Raw genomic sequence first — 18,397 nt, 5'->3', positions numbered from 1 at the left:
AAATAAAATTTTAAATGATTGACATGAATTTTACCCTTTAGATTGTTCAGTTTTAAATGCAAGCATGAGAGCATTTAACTCATATGTGAAATCACCAAAATCACACAGTTCGAATTTCATAGCTCATACATGAACATGTGTAATATTTTGTAGGAACACTGCACAAAACTAACTCAACTGTTTTTATTCCAATCTTGATGTGCGCCAGGTCTTGATAGTCTACCAAAACTTGGTCTTCATCTTATTGGTGAGTTAGGAGGGCCTGAAAAGTAAAGTAATTACGGTTGCCCTATCTTTTCCTTTCCTTCGGTGTCATCATTTTATTTTTTTTATTTATTTATTTATTTTTTTGTGGTACGTGGGCCTCTCACTGTTGTGGTCTCTCCCATTGCAGAGCACAGGCTCCGGACGCGCAGGCTCAGCGGCCATGGCTCACGGGCCCATCCTCCCGGACCGGGGCACGAACCCGTATCCCCTGCACCGGCAGGCGGACTCTCAACCACTGCGCCACCAGGGAAGCCCGGTGTCATCATTTTAAATATAACTGCCTAATACAAGGAAGTAAGATGAGTAAGGAAGAATATAGGTTTCCTTGGATGTTTTCTTCTTTCTGCAGAAGAACTTCTGGTACATGTGGTCTTTCAGGGCTGTCAGTGCCCACACTTATTCAGTCACAGACTTAAAACACTTACCTTGTACTCACTTTGAGTTTTGCAGAACTTCCATGCATCATGTGTCCACTGGAATTCTGTGCTTATAGAACATCACAAATGTTACATGTGAATGGGGTGGCAATGAACAATAAACATGCATATTGCCATCTCCTCTGCTCATACGCATGCTCCACGGTTCCATTAGACTTCATTTACAAAACACAAATTCAAAGATAAAATGAAGAATTTCAAAACAGTGAGTGCAGAGCATTAAACCAGGCAGGATGTTCTTCTAGCCAAGAGACCTATGCAACTGCAAAGATTGCAAACTGGTGAACTTGGCCCTGGGCTGCAGGGAGAAATCTTCCAAGGTAATGGGGACATAGTTGGTAGAGAAAAAGGAAGAAAATGAGTGAATACAGAGGATATATATATCCACAGGGAGAGACTGATCAAGGGGAAATAACTGAGAGGTGAAATTCTCAGGGAAACAAGAGAGTAGAGCATGCAGGTGCTGCCCCAAGCAAAAGGAAAGAAGAAGGAAGGGAAGAGGTTGTTAGTTGCATCGTTTCCCCAAATCACCCGCCAAGTTGGTCTCAGTAAGTGGCTAATGAACCATAGATGAGTGAAATTCTTATGACTTGGCATGTATAAGCAGTAGAAAAATTTTTCTCAAGGCAGGCATGATCCCAGAAAACCTGAATGATAGGGTGTGATTGCAGGGGTAAGGCTTTTTCTTGTGAATTCCAAAACGTTTCACTCTTCCAGCAATTCGGATGTATTACTTAGACCTCATTCTGGGAAATGACTCCTTCCTTAATGTCAGTGAATCAGTAGCTTTGATTTTTTTTTTCTTCTGAATATCTGGACCCATATCAGAGCTAAATTTCAAACAGCACTTTGCATAGGCTGCCCTTTTAATATTCCAATTTTAGATAGATTTTTGACATTTATAAAACATTGTTTTAGGTTAAAGATGATACGTTTAATTTCCATTGCTTAGAAAATATTGATGTTGTATGTTTTAAAAGGCTGTGCATTATGACTCAATGTTAGAAACCAGAATATCTAACTTACAAATTGTTTTAAAAGGTATTTTTTAATGAACAGTAAAGTTAACAATGAGTAAAGTTGGCATGATGTTATATTTCTTGCAGGGCTTTTTGGTTTTTTTGCATTTTGGGACAAGTAGGAAGACAGAATTTCAAGGTGGACATCGTGGATTACAACTGCGCAAAGTAGAGCCTGGCTTCTTTGTGGAGAGCCCAGATGCAGCTGATTTTGTCCCTCTGGGGCTACGTGGTATCTCCTCTCAGCACCTCTCACCTACTTTACTCTTCTCTTTGAACACTGGATTCCTATAACTGTTCCAGAATGAAAGCCTCGGCCCCATGTCTCTTTGACCTTCCAGTTTGATCCGTGTAGCAAACCGTTTCCCAGTATGAGTTTTCTGGAAGAGAATTCCGATTGGTCAAACATGGGTAAGGGGTCCATCCCTGGTTGGTCCAAGCAGCTGATGCTGAGTGATAGGGATTCCAGAACTTTGGGCAGAGCAGAGTCTCTAAGTGGATGCAGGGGTAGGGGAAAAGGTTATTTCTTAGTACATTAAAGCATGTATGTGGTTTGAGTCCTTGCATAAAAGCTCTTGATCTCTGCTCTGAGCCACAAACAGATTTCATGTAATAGCTTAAGGCTCTGTGCTCACTCCCATCACTGAGGCCTTTATCACTATCATAAACCGGCCGTGAAAGTTATGGTTAGTTAGTTAGGGTAATGATTTGTATTCCTAACCCAGGTGTGTTTGGCCACGTGCCTTTACTCTTGTTTATTTTATTTTATTGAATTCTCTTTATTGGGGTTAGAAGACCATCTTCTCTTGGGAGGCAAGGATAAAGACCTGATCTTGTTTGAAGCAGGTCTTTATGGGAGACGCTAGGCATTTGATTTCTTCTCTTGCCCCAGTACTTCCCCCCTGTTAAAAATTCTCTATAAATAGGGCTTCAAGGTCAAAAACATAATTTGAGCAATAACTGTTAGCAAGGAGTTATGTGGAAATAAGAACTCTTACAGAGAAAATTAGGAAAATTGATTTCACAGGAGCAGGGGAGAGAGAATTTGCCTTCACAGCCTCAGCACTCTAACTGTAGTAGAGGGTTGATACGGCACTTCTGGGCACTTAGCATGCATGCCTATTCTAGGCTACCGTGAATTTTTATAGCTCAATTAGAAAGCTTTGAAAAGATTTTAAAAAGTGTTTTTAAATGATAATGTGTTACATAAATATTCATGGTTATGCAGTCCTCTGAAATCTGGACCACTTAGAACTTTCTTCCATTAAATAATGACTTTCTTTATTTTTTTGCATACAGGTGCCATTCACTACAGGGATAGTGACCAATGACATCCATTACCCACGGCCATGAATATTTATCTAGTGCCTTATCCCTGTACCAGAGAGAATAGGAAAAGAGTTATGAAGAGGCTTTTCTTCCACACCAGATAACCAGTGTCCTTCTTCAGCTCAACTGAAAAAATTAAGTGGACTGGTCTTCAGGTGAGGCTTCATACCCCACTAATATTCTGCTGGGTGAGGGTTAACTTAACTGATGAAAGAAAGTACGTGACAGATTCTCATGCTAGTGGAATAATGGAGTAGTTTGCCAGGGTCTATTGATACAACTCTTTATCTAGAAGGCCTCAAGACAAGATTAGTTCACAATTTTGCTTAGTATCTGTGTGACTTAAGAGTTACTCACAGGCAGCCCCCTGAAGAACTGTCAGTCTCTATACCAGCACTGTCCTTTCGCCTCTACTCCAAAACCAGCCAAGCTTACGCAGATGACACCACAACTGTAACTCAGTGAATGGATGTGAGAGAATTGGGACAGACAGTGAGTAGCCAGCCATGTGTCATTTACCCGCAGACGTTACTGACATCCTACTCTGTCACTCTAGGCCTGGCCCCTTTCTTTATTTCCAGTAACTTACTTCTACCATTCGTTTGAGCGTTTCTGTTTGGATATCCTGCCATTATCTCAAACTCAGTCATTATCTTGCCAAAAGCAGCTTGCCTGTCTGATTTTCTACCCTTGTTAATGATATGATTAAACCTCAAAACCTCTGAGTCACTATGACCTTTCCCCACTTTGCCAACACCATCAACCCAATGGCCAAGTCCTCTTGAAGTGTCTTTTTGATTTGCCCCTTTCTTTCCATTTCAAAACTAACGATATTATTAAAAGTTTCAAACATACCAAATCTTGCTGGGGCTTCTTAATTTCCTCGCTTTCAGGTCCACTCCCCTCAAACACACCAGATTAAAATTTCCAGAACTCTAATCTTGTCTTATCACTATTCAATTTAATTAATTTATTTATTTTCTGGTCGCACTGCGCAGCTTGTAGGATCTTAGTTCCCCGACCAGGGATTGAACCTGGGCCCCCTGCAGTGGAAGCACGGAGTCATAACTACTGGACCACCTGTCAGAGAAGGGGGCAGGATTCTATTTCAGACCAGAGAATTTGTATTGATGCCACAAATGAACTTAAATTTTAAATTGGACCCTTACTTTTTGCACACACACTCACACAATTTAATTATAATATGCTGTCCACAAGTTGAAATACAATAGGATGGCAATACAATGACAGAAAGGGTGCATGCTCTTTTTGCTGCACCCTCCATTTCCAGAATCTCACATTATATTTCTTAAAAACCCATTTTTCTCAAGAAATAAAGTTTATTTACCAAGATATAATTAGAAATTAATTTTCTTTCAAAAACACCTTCTACAAGCAGACTTATTCCCTTCTTATTTGTTGGAAGTAGGAAAAGTTTTAGCTTCTATGGCTTTTTCCCTCTAGATTTTTTCTAAAAAATTTAAATGGCAGGTATTTGTAGAACGTAACAAAAATAAGTTTTTTGAAACTAAAAATATGATTTAAAAACAAGGAAGTTAGCACATTTAGTGTTAAGGACAGAGAGCAAGTATGGAGCATGGAAAATTGAGAAGTAGAATGTATTTTTGCTCCCAGTTATGTAGCAACATTAAAATAAAGGAATGGGACTATATTTTCATATCAAATACCTAAACCAATTGCTTGTTTTACAATTTGTTTTTAAATGGCAATAATAAATTCTTTGTTTGTAAAAATTCCAATTTATAACTGGAGCCAAGTCAAACGTGAACCAACAACTATTCCAGAATTGTAGGATCTCCATGGCCCACAGGAGATAAAAAGGAAGAAAGAAAACCTTTTTTCTAACAATCCACAGAGGCTGCTTAACTCATGGCAGGGCAAGCAAATCATGTCCTCTGAATGAATGAATGAATAGATAAATAAATAAATAAATAAAAGCAACCTTACATCTCCAAAGCAGTTAGCCAGCATTCTTTCAGTGAAACCAAAAGATAAGGGAGGAGAAGGGGAAGTAGTGAATCATTCCAGGTTCCCTGTAACCAGTTTATCACTCTGGTCATAAACAGGTGCAGAGAGCTATCAAGTGGAATTACCAGATATTATTTTTTTAGGAGATTTAATTTCATTCTGGTAGGCAGTTATATCTGGTTAAGCTATTTTATTTTTGATCTGCCCTTACTCTTGGAGCATAGCTCCTTCAGGCTCTCATTCCTCCTGGGCCTGAGCCATTTCTCCCTGGTAAACTCAAAACTCAGTCTTCCTGGAACCATCCAATCACTGCGTCCTTTGCTTAAAGGTTTAGCCTTTTAGAAGCTGCTTTCCGCATGGTTTCTAAAAGCCTCTCACAACACTTGCACTGGTTCGGGGTCAGCAAATGCATTGAGGGTAGATTATCTATAGAAGGGTGGGCTTCCTTTTCTGCAGTCCCCTCTTTTTCTGGGATCTCGATCCTTCAAGTCCTGGTTGTCTTGGAGGCTCTGAACTTCATTTCTATCTCCCTAGCCCAACGAGGAGAGCGTTGCAAGCTCTGGGTTACCACTTTCTGCTCAGTCTCTATGCTCCTATCCAATGAATCAGAAAGTAATTTGCAAAGAAAAAGAATGTTTGATTTAATTTCATAAAACTTAAAAACTTCTGCTTGTCAAAATGGTCCAAGTTATATCAGAAATTGTATCTGTTTCCTAAATTTTGTTCATCCTTCCTAGAGTACACAGTTGTAGATGGGAAGTAACAGCCCAGCCAGGGACTAAATTTCCCCATCCCATTTGCCACTAAGTGTAGCCAGTGAAATATAAGTGAAAGTAACGCATGCTAACTTATGGGCCAAGATTTACAAAAGGCCAGTGTACCTCCTCCATATTCTCTTCCCACCTCAGCTGGACGTAGATGATGATAAGGCAGGAGCTGACAGTAAAGTCACAAGATCAAAGCGCCTGGATCCCAAAACCACTTCATTGAATGAGCCATTATAAATTTAGAGGCCTAGTTGTTAAATAATTTAGTCTACACTAGCTAATACATAAGGTTAAAATTATAAACTGAAAATACATGTTGTCAAAATGTATAAATTATTATAATCTGAAATGAGTTTTAAAATTCAATTAATAAAAGAGAAATATGTCAATAAATATTAGAATAAAGGCAATTCTCAAAAGAAGGTATTACCTTCTGATTATTACCAATCAGTCCAAGGCTGATTGATGACAGAAATATGCTGTTGATGTTGAAATATGATGTTAAGTTATTTTATACTTTGAAGCAGAAATAACACCCTGACACTTTTCCCAAAGAGAAAATGAGTGTGAAAGGATGTAGCCACCATAATGTTCATTTTATCATTATTTAAAAATGCCAACAGAAAATAACATCAGTGAGATTAACCATATATAAATTGTGCTAGTATAATAAAATCATGTTTGTAACATACTTTGAGTATTCTTTCTATGAAGAATTATCCATATGTAAATATATACATTTAACTTGTGTGTGTGTGTATGTGTACGTGTGAATGTGTGTGGAGATAGAAAGAGGGACAGAAGAATCTGGAGAGATGTTTACCAAAATGTGAACCATGGTTATCAGTTGTGATGGTGCTCCTGCTTTCATGCTTATACCTCTTTGAACCTACATCAACACATCATTATCACCCAAAGTCTGTAACATACATTAGAGTTCACTCTTGGTGTTGTACATTCTGTGGGTTTGGACAAATGTTTAATGTTATGTATCTACCACTGTACCATCACAGTTTTACTGCCCTAAAAATCTTATGCTTTTTAAAGTTGGAGAATCCTTTGATTAAAGCCACGATCTCCTTCCCTCAAAAAAATGGACAGGGAAAGTGGACCTATGTGGATAACTTTGCAGGTAATGTCAGGAGTTTCAGGCTGCCTAAGAGTCCCTGCTCTAGCACAGAGAACTGCATTTAGACTCAGAACAGTAGTCCCTTCTAGGGTCTTCCCAAGGGCAAAATAGACTAATTATCTTATGTACCAATGATCTTCCTGGGTGTCTCTCAGAACATTTTAGATGCCAGAAAGGAAATATTTCTACATTGCAATTTCCGTGTAATGTTTGCTCATAATGATAAATTATCCTTTAAAAATTATTATCATATCAAATAGATAAAAACTAGTTTGCCTGAGTAAGAAAGATAACATGGAAACTTTTCTTTCTCCTACTTTCTTCACCTATCACGTAGCTTTCAAGAACAGTGACCTTTCTTCTATTGATATTTCTGGCAGAAATCTTGGAAAACTGAGTCTAACTTTAAGCATTCCCAGCAATAGATAAATCATTATTACAAAGTGAAATAGTCACACTGAAATTGAGAGTTGGATATGTCTGCTCATTACATGGATAAAAGTTTTGGGGTATGTTTGCTTTAATATGATTCCAGCATATTCTGGTGGCTTATTTTTTGTTTTCATTCATCTCCTCTGACAAAATTATAATTTTAATTAATTTGTTTGCAAATTTATGTCTTCTGGAGACCCTGTCTCCTAAACACCATCCTCCTCTTTCACCATATTCTCCTTCACTTTCTTACTCAGGTCACAGTGTAGTTCGCTCACCTTTTTAAATGTCATGCTCCTGTCATTCCCTGGGTTTCCACCCACATATGTTGTTTTTAGAGCAACACGTGTTTAGAATGTTCTTTCTCTTCTTTTAACTCTGCTAAATTCATGTCATCTGTAGTAAGCAGAATGTCAGTCATTAAAAAATGGCAGTATCCTGACCTCCAGAATCTGTGTGTGCATGCTAAGGTGTAATTAAGTTGCAGATAGAATTACAGTTGCTAATCAGCCGACCTTAATGAGCCTGGACTATCCAGGTGGGCCCAGTGTAATCAGAAGGGTCCTTAAAAGTGGACAAGAGAGGAGAAAGAGGAGAGTCAGAGGATAATGTGGCTCTTAAAGAAAGGTGCAGGAAGAGAGATACAGTGTTGCTGGTGTTAACTACAGAGGGAGGGAACCATGAGCCGAGGATGAGTCCAGCCTCTAGGGGCTGGAAAGGGTGAGGAAACAGATTCTCTCTTAGAGTCTCTAGGAAAGAATAGAGTCCTGCTAATGCTTTGATTTTTATCTAGTGAGGTCTGTGTCGAAATTCTATCCTACCGAACTGTAGGATAAAACATTATGTAAGATAAAACACTATGTTTGTGTAATTTGTTACAGCAGCAATAGAAATACTAATACATCATCCTTCAGATTGCAAGCTGAAAAATCACTTCTTGATTTCCTCCAGATACTCAGGTTCCCCTCTTAGGCACTTTATTAGCACAGCACTTATTCTTTTTAGCACTTTAAAGCATGTAAAACAACCATAACAAAATGTTTTGTTTTCTTGTTTGTTTATTGTTGTTTCCCCCTGCTTGGGTGTGAACTCCAGGGTGTGGTCCTTGTCTTTCTCTTGCCTGCCACAGAGTAGGTGTCATAAGTGTGTGTTCAAGGATGGACTCTCCCTTTTCTTCCCTACATGTGCATACATCCAAAGGAAATCAGGTAAGTTCCCTCGAACAAAATCATGGGACACAGAGAGTCACCTTCCATTTAGTAACATGGTAACATTCACATAGTGTTTCATTTGCCTAGGTCATCAGTTCGAAAAGTGTAGTCCCCTGACTAGCAGCATCAGCATCGCCTGGGAACTACTGAATTAGCGTCAATCCCAGCAATGGGTGTCTAGGTGATTCTGATACACTAACTTTTGAGAACTACTGCTTTAGGCCCAAGTGCTTTAGGAACTGCTCACAGAATTTCTGACTTAAGAAGTCTGAAGTGGGGCCCAAGAATTTTCCTACCAAATTCTGATGCTGCCAGTGCTGTGACCTCACTGTGAGTGTAACTGACCTAGCCAATGAGTAGGCCAGGGAACTTCTGTCGGTGGAATTTGACCAGCAGAGATCTCACAATTTAAAGAGGCTTTATCACTTACTGCAAAGTGTGGTCTGTGTGCCGTCCTTAACTGTCACTGTCTTTAGAGCAAAATAATATGGCCCCTTATAAAGTCCAGCTTAGATCCAAATTACAGTGATTGGCAATTAGATTGAACAATCCAACTGAAATATGTAACAGTATCTAGTTTTCAATTGTACATAGTTAAAGTTGCATGATTTTTCTAAAATAGCAATAGTCCTTGCAAAAATAAATGCATAGTGACTGTAAACCAGTTTACTTTTCTCTAAAACTTACTGCATAATTACTTTCCTAAGAATGAATGTAAAATTCCCTGATGTTGTTATATTTGACATAGTGACAGCAATCACTTATAAAATATTTAATAATGTGCTTTAACAACTAGGAAAAACAACTTACTAATGTAAATTACACTTTAAGGAATGATTTGGTTTAATGAAAGATTAATAGAGTTTATAGATTGTTTTGAAGTCAGCCTGCACTTGAATGTTTCTATACTAAGAATGCCTATGGCGCCAGTCTTGTGGAGGGTGGGTCCTTGTGGAAGGTTATTGTCTTAAGTCAACATGCCAGTGCTGTGAGGCTGATGAGACAACACTACAACACCCACAGTGACGCATCATGGCCTCTTAGACTGGTTTCAAGGTGCCAATAGGATCCCTCTGCCCTTTATTTACCTGCCTTCTACAGGGAACAAGTCCTTACATTTCACAGTTGAGGGATCCAGTGCTCAAAATGTCAATGACCTGGGACAGGTATCAGATTGCTTTCCACCCTCTGTTAATAGATTCCATTTGAAAGAGAATGGAGTGAGAGCCTAAGAGAAGAGCACACCTCCAGGGAAAGCTGGGAGACAGAAAGTAAACAGAGGAGAGTAAAAACATAACTAGGCATGAAAATGCTGGTAACTGGAAGGGCTTAACTGACAAACTTGAGCATTTTGAAACAACTTGTGATTGGCTTATGGTGACACTAAGGATGTCACCTTAGGGTGGGAAGTTAAGAATAGGTTTATTAAAAAGCATGCAAGTTAAAATGAAGCAATTATTAACTCAAGAGAAAATATAAACATGATACATCTGTCTCTAATGAACAGTACTTACAAAGTTATGCCAATATATAACATGGTTTTCTATAACTGAAATCATGATATAATTGTATTGGCTAGGAAGAGAAGGGACAGTGGGCATGTGTAATTGGGCTATATCCACCACATATCACTTAGAAATATGAAAACAAATTCACCAGCATAACCAAGAGCAACCACACAGCACAAAGTGTTCAAAGTGATTGCTCTCCAGAGTGGAAATAGGGAGAGCAAGGGGCAGGGTGCAGATGCTTTTATAAATATGTTTTAAAAATATGTTCATGTATTCATAAAATGAGAAGGAACACCTGAAAATAAAGGCTATCGTGTTTTATTTCTTTGTTTTGAATATTTCAAAGGTGACTTGCAAATTTATTCCACTTTCACTTTTAGAAGGAGTATTTCATCATTAATTAAAAAAAAAGATTATCAACAACAAAACTCAATCAGATATCTTTAACCTTGGGTGTTGAGCTCTAGCGCTGCTGCCTCACAGAGCTGTGTGAGCTTGGGCAGCTCATCTTGTCTCACTTCTCTGAATGTCAGTATCCTTATGTGTAAGAGTTACTGTGAGGATTAAATAGGATTATGCCTGTAAAACACTTGGAAGTTGCCTGGCACGTGCTTACTTCAGCCATTCCACTCTTCATCCATCCCTTCCAGTTTTCTGAAACTTACATCACACACACAGAAACAGCTTTTAAGTCCATGTCCATAAGTACAAAAAGCTCTTATGTGACTTTGTAGTATCATTAGCCCTATTTTCATTGCATTTATATTTTCAGCATCTGTTTTATTATCTGTTTTATTGCAGTCTCCCTCAATGCCTTCTAGTTCTATGGCCCTAGCTTCTTTGTCTCTTTTGATAGTTTCTCCTTCTGGAAGCACTTTCCTAGGGACTCTTATCATTCTACAACTTCACGCCAGATGGCCATATCAATTTTCATGGTGTTAACAGCCACACACTGACAACTTCCAAGTTTGTATTTCCAGCACAGACCACTCATCTGACTTCCAGACGTGTATATCCAACTACCGATCTGATATCTCCTTTGGGATGAATTCAGGTGTATCTCAAACTCAACCTCTTTAAAACCAAACTCCTAATCTACTTCCCCTAAGTGTTCTCTCCCACTGCTTCCTAATTTCATGAACAGTACTTTAACCATCCAGTTAACACATCCAGAAACCTAGCAGTTCCTTGACACATCACACTTTGGAAATTATATACTGCCCAAACCCGAAATCCAGTCCGTCAACATAGACTATTGACTTTACACCCTAAATCTCTCTCAAATCCCTCTCCTCTCATCCTCCACCACCACTACCAATCCCACTCTAATCCATGCCACTCCACACCTATACCATACCAGCTTTCTAACTATCTTACACATATCCCCTCTTGCACCATAGAATCCATTTTCCACAGAACATCCCAAATTGTTGGCCTTTTGTCACTGTCCCTTCCTCTGGCACCAGGAGCTTTCAAAGCATATTTTGTTGAATAAATGAGTATTTATTTATCTGGGACCTACTTAAGTATTTATGAATCATATGCATGTATTAAATACAATATATACAAGTATATAAACTGTGAAGCAGGACTTACAATGTTTGGTAATGTTGATGTTAATACTTTAGAAGTAAATTCCACTAAGTATGAAAAGCTCTTCCACCTTTTGAGGGAATACAAATTAGATTCAAATGTATGGGAAAACAGAGAGAAAGATAAGTTTCAATAGGAGAGGGTCAGCCTTTGACCCTTGCATTGCTATTTGTAACAGTGTTTCTGGGTTTTTTTCGTGGGGGGAGATGTGGTTTTGGTGGGTTTTTTGGCTTAGGTTTCTACCTTTATCCCTTTGGGTTTCTGAAGTAGCTATTTAAGGCATTTGATGTTAAGGCAAAAATAATTGATTTTCTGTGGTAAAAGAGAGAACACGTTCATTAGTTTAACTCTGGAGAGGATTAGAGTCCAACCACACATGATAAGCTGGCAAATGATCAAGACACATAGCATAACGAACAATGAGAAAGTCTAAGAAAAGAGAAAGAGGAGCCATAAATGGAAGGGGTCAGAGTCTAAGCACCTGGCCATGTGAGAGGAGGGGAGGAAGAATCTGAGTCTCGTTGGATCACAGGAGACTGCAACATACTACGTGGTTGGAGGACCCACTTGAAAGCAGAGTTTATGGGAACTGTGAAACAATTATTCCATTATGCTCCACTCTGAGCAAACCTAGAATATTCCACTTTTCAAGAGAAGCAGGATGTGGGGAATGTGTGTGGGAGTTGGAAGGAAGTCCACAAACATGAATAAATGCTGAGAACATTAAATCTGTATGGATTATTTCCACATGAAAATTGTGAAGCTTACAAAAAGGAAGGTGAGCTCTTTTGGAGCTAAACCCTCCTGTTTTTAGAAGGAACCTCTCCTAAAATCACTTGTAGTAAATCCTTAAAGAAGCATTCCTTCAAAGTCCTAGTCTGCTAGACTATATGGGTTTTGCTGAGGGACCTCACTGGAGGGAGTGAATGCCAGAGCTCTATGCTATGGAAGAGCTGCTGGGATAAGGCCATTGTTCAACATGGCATCTATCTGTGTACAGGGGGTTTGGCTGTAATGAATGGATAGCATGTGGGATGATTATTGCTCATTTTGCTGGTACCGTTCAAAAGACATGGCTGAGAGATTAGTGTTTTGGTTATTCTGTGGATCCAGAGGGTCTGAGAAAATATGTGAGCCACGAAAAAAAAATGTTGGCCCAAATCTGACTTTTAATGATGTCTCTTTTTTTATGTCAATATATTATATTGACTAGGATTTGGTAGAAGAGGGAAAAGCTTTGACTTCCTTAGTCTGGCTACACAGGGACCTTCTAGGCAGAGACACGGAATAAACTTGAAAAAGATGAGAGAGGGCAAAATCTCAAATGAGAGGTTGGTCATTCCATGAAATGAGGCTCCTCATTTTCCTTTACTTTTAATATCTATGTTGAGAATATTTTTCAGTTTTTATACTATGACAGTATAGAATGACTCCCTCCCTCACCGCCCCCTATTCCAGATTATACAATGATTTCTATGTCTTTTCTGGTTGTATTAAATTTCTGACAACACAATCCAACCAATCCACCATCTGCAGGACACTGTATTGTGTGACTGATGTTATATTAGGACATTGAGAAACGTGTGCTATAGTGGAAGGCCATGCTGTGATGCAGGGTATGTGGGGAAGGGGGCCAAAAGGCAAGAGACAATGACCCATCCCTGGGACCCAGATGCCATTCTATGCCTTTTGGAGCCCTTCTTTTTTTAGCAAAAGTATTTTAATTAGCAAAAGAACTATCATAACAGTTTTGCTTACTAAACATGAAGTTTCAGCCCTTGTGTAGTGTATAGTTATGAAATCAGACATTGGCCAATTTCTCAGAGGTTGATGGAGATCTAAATTCATAAGGACTCTCAACAGTGCCCTTGAGTTTGTTTGCCCCTAATCACATTTTGCATTTTATCTTTCACCACACTTTGCAGAGGAATCCATAGTTTGTATTAACCAGGGTTCTCTTGGTCACAATTCAAATGAACTTAAAACAAAAAATTATTAGCTCACTTAACCAGAAATTCCAGGAATTATGCCTTCAGGGCCAACTGTATCGAGAGTTTCAAATCTTTAACAGTCTGTCTTCCCCTCCATGTCATGTTTCTGTTTGTCTCTTCTCTCTGCATGATGGTCTCTTTACTTTTTGTTACAGTTTCCTCCATGTGGCCAGAGAAGATGGCCACTTGAAACCACAACTTCACACCATCCTGGTTTGACAACCAGTAGAAAGAAAGCAGCATTCTTCTCGACAGCTGTATATGAATCCCAGGCAGGACTCTCCTTGGCCCTGCTTGCAAAATATGCTTCTCTTTCTATTCAGTGTGTCCAGGGGAATGGAGTACTGGGACTGACCATTACTAAAGCATAACTGATATCTCATCAGAAACATATAGAAAGGAGGAAGTATTTTCCAAGGAATCAGAGGATGGGAGGAGGTTAAGTCTGCTAAACAGTAGAAATTACAAATGCTGCAGTTTGATGCATAAGTTATCTCTCATTAGAACTCTTCTGAGGCTAAATATCTAGGTAGCTTATAAGCTCTCTGACATTCTACCATGATTTAATTTGTATGATGGCTAATTTTAAATGTCAACTTGACTGGGCCATGGGATGCACAGATATTTTCTTAAACATATTCACTGAGTGAAGCAGATTGCCCTCCCCAATGTTGGTGGGCCTCATCCAATCTGTTGAAGGCCTGAATAGAACAAAAAACAGAGTAAGGGAAAATTCATTCTCCCTGCTTGACTGTCTTTGAGCTGGGACATCCACTTCTTCTGCCTTCAGTGCTCCTGAGTTCATTGGAGCTCCTAGGTCTCCAGATTGCCAAATGCAGATCCTGGGACTTCTTAGACTCCATAATCCCATGAGCACCCCTCCACCCTGTATAAATATGTGTTATAGGGCTTCCCTGGTGGCACAGTGGTTGAGAGTCCGCCTGCCGATGCGGGGGACACGGGTTCGTGCCCCGGTCCAGGAGGATCCCACATGCCGCGGAGCGGCTGGGCCCGTGAGCCATGGCCGCTGAGCCTGCGCGTCTGGAGCCTGGGCTCCGCGGCGGGAGAGGCCACAGCCGTGAGAGTCCCGCGTACCGCCAAAAAAAAAAAAAAATGTGTTATATATATGTTAACTATATATATATTATATATATACAATTAGGGATATTTGGGTGGCAGAGGGGAGAAGGGGTATCTGGACTACAAAATCAAGTTTTATGTCTTATGGCTTAGCTTCATTTGGGGGGATATTTTTTCCCATCTTCAGATTCCAGAAGGTTCACTGTTATCTTTGGTGGGGTGACTATTAAAAACTAAATGAGAGATTTTTGTTTTGAGTTTATGCTTCAAAATGCAATTTTAGATATTATACCAGGCAAAAGAATAAACTCTACCAAATAGCATAAAGTGTTGAAAAATTTTCATACCTCCTATATGATGTGATATGATTAAAATTCACATTGCTTTTCCTACAAACTCAAGAGAAACACAGAGGAGAAATCCAACACATTAATATTCCATGAATACTGGGGATAGGTAAATCTAGCAATTTCCTTTCAACTATGTGCTAGGATTAGAATAATATCATGTAGAAAAGACAATTATGCTTTAAACTTATAACCCATGAAAATGAGTAAATTATAAACTTGGCAAATACATTTTCCAATTTTTATATTTCCTGTTGCAATTTTTAGAACATGGATATGCAATTTAATATTTAAGATTCTTGGGGCTTCCCTGTTGGCGCAGTGGTTAAGAGTCCGCCTGCCGATGCAGGGGACACGGGTTCATGCCCGGTCCGGGAAGATCCCACATGCCGCGGAGCGGCTGGGCCCATGAGCCATGGCCGCTGAGCCTGCGCATCCGGAGCCTGTGCTCCGCAACGGGAGAGGCCACAGCAGTGAGAGGCCCACGTACCGCAAAAAAAAAAAAAAAAAAAAAAAAAAAAAAAAGATTCTTAGTTCATCAGGCTAATTACAATTTATATCCATGTATATTGTACTGCAGTTCTAATTAATTGATAGAATACTAGGTAGAACAGTTCTTACCATACTAATTTTGGTCATCAACTGAAATTAAAGAGAAAAACAAGCAAACATTGAACTTCCTGAGCAATTACGGAAATGGTATCTGAGTAATAAATCTCAGGTCAAGTGATTAAGCCAATCCAATCCATAAATTGGGGGATTATCTAAATAATTCAAACTGACCTGCCTTTAACTATATAAATGGAATTTAGGGACCGATTTTCTCAAATCAGAGTTGCACTCTAATCTTTACTGCCTAAAGTCATGCAATTGAATTTGCTTCCCCTTGTACTCTATAGACCTGATGGAAGTAGGACTCCGGAGGGCACCTATTTTCATTCAGTGTTTCAGACTCCATAACAATGGTCTTGCCAGTGTAACAAGCTGAAAGAAAAGCATCTTTAAATGCATGCCAGTCCCCTGGATTGCTAAATTGACTGAATTTGATATACTGAAAAATGTCCTCCCTTTTTCCATGTGGGGAAAAGACGGCAGATGACAAACAAAAAGGGCAGGGAACATAAAAAGGGAAAGTTCCTCCCAAACTATCTGGGATGGAAGGTTCCCTGACTGAAGGATTCTGTGGCTAAAAAACTGAGAGTGTGGCATCCCACATGACAAGACCCACGTGCACACCCACAAGGAGTTGTTGGTCTTCACTCAGGTGGTAGAGGTCTTGAGCAAATTGCATGAACTCTATTAGGCCAGGAACTCTAGGCTTCTCAAATGATAGTGCATTCCTCTTCCCACTCTCACCCCTCAGCAAATTTATATACGTCCAAGATTAAATGATATCCTTAGATCAGCAAGATACAATGAGCTAATTTTTTTTTAACATATAAGAGTTTCGGTTTTTGCTTTGGTTTGTTTCGTTTGGTCATCAATTTTATAAGAACTTCAAGAGAACAGTTAAATAAATAAGTAATATAAAACATAATGTAATGAATGTTTACAGTTAAACCTGAGATGATGAAGATAGTTTCTATCTGTAGGTATGTCATTTCTGGCAAACCTCCATACCCTCTGAAGTGCACATTAACTCTCTGGCCATAAGGAATGTATTGATGGATAAACTGAGAAGCACTGGAATAAACTGGAAGATCTCTCTAGTTCTACTCTCAAAGAGAATTATAGGGTTTTGTCTCTAAATCTCACAGCAGAGTGGTACATTTTACATTTGAAAGAGCCACTGGAAGCCTATACTTCCATGCTCTTACTTTAAAAAAAAGTCCTGATAATGCCTATCTATCTGGCCAATTTCGGATGCTCCTGTTTGAGTTCTCTCACATCTACACTAGGGTATGAGAAAAACGAAATAGCTTTGAACAATAACTTGGTACTATTCTTTAGTCGTTTTAAAATAATTTCAGATTTACCGAGGAGTTGCAAAAATAGAATAGAGTTCCCATGTACTCTGTCCTCCAGTTTTCCCTAATGTCAACATTTTACGTAATTATGATACATTTATCAAAACTAAGAAACTAACATTGGTACAATACTATTAAATTATAGACTTCATTCAGATTTCCCTAGTTATTTCACCAATGGCCTTTTTCTATTCCAGGATCCAACTGCATTTAGGGGCTATGAATTTTTGCTTTCCCCTTTTTATAAATAACACAGTGGACACAACATTACTATTAAAATTTTTGATCTTTCACGATTATCAAAGGCTATTAATAGCTTCCTATTCTTTTAAAAAATAATGTTAAATTCTTGCATTAAATAGGCTGAACTGCTTGAATAAGAAATTTATTGAGAGAAATTTTTAAACAAGTATCGCAAGAAGGTGGGTTTAAAAACAAACTATAGCCATTTCAAGACAGCATACAATCTCTTTCCATCTAGCAAAATCCTTTTCATCTAAGAAATGATTATCTAATTGGCTAGATCTGATTCACTACAGAAAAGCTCTGAATTTTTGTTAGGAATTTTTCAGCCCACTTACAGCTCACACTAGCCCTCTCTTATGAAACAAATAGATTTTGAGGTGCTTGGAGGTAAGGACCTGTTCTTATCCATTTTTGTATCCTTAATATTGCCTTAAACTTGATAAATATTTGTAGAATTAATGAACGTATGAAATTTCCTAGGATCTTCAGGCTGGAGAGAATTTGAAAACTTGACACTTTCAGGTTAATTAGACTCTAGAGCCTTCACCTCTGACTGCCTTTGGGATGTTTTGGTGTAGATAGTGTCAAAGAGGTTGATAGGTGATGTATTATAGACAGCTTCATGGAAATGTCATGAACCCTTGTAGAATACTTACTGCCAGAAAACTTGCCAAGTTTAAAATGTCTGTTTCTTTTTTCTGAAAGAACAAGAGCCCTTATCTTCTTATGAATGTGCAATCAAAATATTATAGAGAAGCCAAGATATTACATGAAGCTTTGGGCATATCCTACTTAGTTGTAAGCAATTTCCTGGTAATGAAGGTATCATTCAAGAAGCAATCATTCTGGGGCTCTAAATGCTGATGCGTACAGTGCACTAGGACCAAATGTGCCCAGCAATCAGTCTATGATCTCAAAGTACCTGGGATTTTTTTGTCATCTTTCCCTCTCAGCTCTGGAAAATTTACTGATAGACTAAATATGTTTGTATATTCTCTTGATATTACATACAAATAACAGTTTATATATTTTGTATATAAAATATTAATAACCTGCAGTTATTTAGAATAACTAACTTTTTT

This window comes from Hyperoodon ampullatus (genome assembly GCF_949752795.1).
Source record: "Hyperoodon ampullatus genome assembly, chromosome: 9".
NCBI classification, from domain to species: Eukaryota; Metazoa; Chordata; class Mammalia; order Artiodactyla; family Ziphiidae; genus Hyperoodon; species Hyperoodon ampullatus.
This window is presented reverse-complemented; position numbering follows the sequence as displayed.